The sequence below is a fragment of the Octopus bimaculoides genome, chromosome 1 (assembly GCF_001194135.2).
Source record: "Octopus bimaculoides isolate UCB-OBI-ISO-001 chromosome 1, ASM119413v2, whole genome shotgun sequence".
Lineage (NCBI taxonomy): Eukaryota > Metazoa > Mollusca > Cephalopoda > Octopoda > Octopodidae > Octopus > Octopus bimaculoides.
Window position 1 is genome coordinate 15,227,908 of NC_068981.1, and position 1,800 is coordinate 15,229,707.

Consider the following 1,800-nt stretch of genomic DNA (forward strand, 5'->3'; position numbering starts at 1 on the left):
ATTATTATTGTTGTTGTTCAGATCACTGCTTGGAATCGAACTCGGAATTTTGGGGTTAGTACCCTGCGCTCTTAACCACTACGCCATATGCCCGTGGGCAATTAGGGTGTGGATTTTAGGGATTATAAATCTAATATTTTTCTATCCTTCTTTAATACCGGTCCCCATAGGCTGCTCATATCTGCACTCGGTCTGCTTAGGAGATTTTTTGTGTCCAAGCATATGTGCTGCTTCTTTTAGTTTTCGTGTTTTCCAGTGGTGTTCTCTGGCTATTATTTTAACTTCATCCAACATGGAGAGGTGGTCTCCATTTTACCATATATGATCAGCTATAAACGATTTATCAATATGTCCTCGTGTCACAGCTTTGCGATGTTCGTCTACCCTTATTTTTGAAGGGGTGGCATGTTTCTCCTTTGTGTAACTTACTACAGCTGCATGTACACGCAATATCTGGTCATATTCTCTTCTTTTGGTGGTTTTACTCGAAGGAGATATTTGCGAAGTGTTGTATTACTCATGAATACTGTCCTGATTTCATTTGGGCCGCATATCTTTTGTATCTTTTCGAAGAGGCCTTTCACATAAGGTAGACAGACTGGACAGTTTATTGACCTCATCCTCTCTCTTCTTCATAATTGGAGTGTATAGTATACTTTTGGGGTAGTTGTTGCTTAACAGATCATTATTGAGCTTGATCATTTCTTCGTGTTGTGTATCACGATCGCTACTTATATTCTTTGCACGATGTTTTAGGCACTGAGCAATTCCTCTCTTTACACTGTATGGATGTTGGGAATTCAAGTTGAGGTATCGTCCAGTAAAGACCAGCTTGCGGTATACAGATGTCCTGAATCTATGCTTGTTGCGTAGTTTTAATACGTCCAGGAATTCCAGCTGATTGTCTTTTTCCTTTTCCATTGTGATCTTTATGGATGGCTTTATTGAGTTCACATGATCTAACACCACTTGGAAATCTTCCTTAGGATAGATAACCCAGGTTCGAAATTATCCCAAGACACCTGATGAAGGCTGGAGAGTATATCAGCCGAGACGTTGTGTTAACAACAAACAAGATGAGGATAAATATCCATCAAATGTAAATAATTTAAATAATATACATAATTCCTGATCTCTTAAATAAAGAACTGTATAGTAGATATTGTTGAAAGAAATATATGACGAGAGATACTATCGGCTGAAATATTGCACTACTCTATTTCTCTTTATTTCCCTTTAGTATTAAAATTGACGAAAATATTTATATAGAAACAAAGCACGTAAATTAAGACGAGTATAATTTAGTATTTTCAACGGTATGTTTATTTAGAAAATAGACGTGGACATCCATTGCAAATTCAGCTCTACATGACTTAACGGTCATGTCATTTACTTTCTGAAAATTTAAATTTGGCAAATACGATTTGAAGATTTGATTGCTAATACTTCACGTGGATAAATAAATAATCCGACATCATCCTTTAAGTATAAGACAAACGCTTCACATCATATATGTATACATGTTTGCGCGCGTACGTGTGTATGTGTGTATGTGTGTGAGTGAGTGTGCGTGTTTGTGTGTGTCTGTATGTATGTATGTACATATGAATATATGCATGGGTATTTGCATATAAAGTAATTATATGAATTTGGATATGTTTATGGATATATGCCGATAAGTTCTACATTAAAAAGGTGACATGGCTAATCTCCTAACGTGATACAGTAGATCAGTATTAAAATGATTATCCTTATTCAGGATTTCAATATCGCTGAAAGAATATTATGTATGATATATCC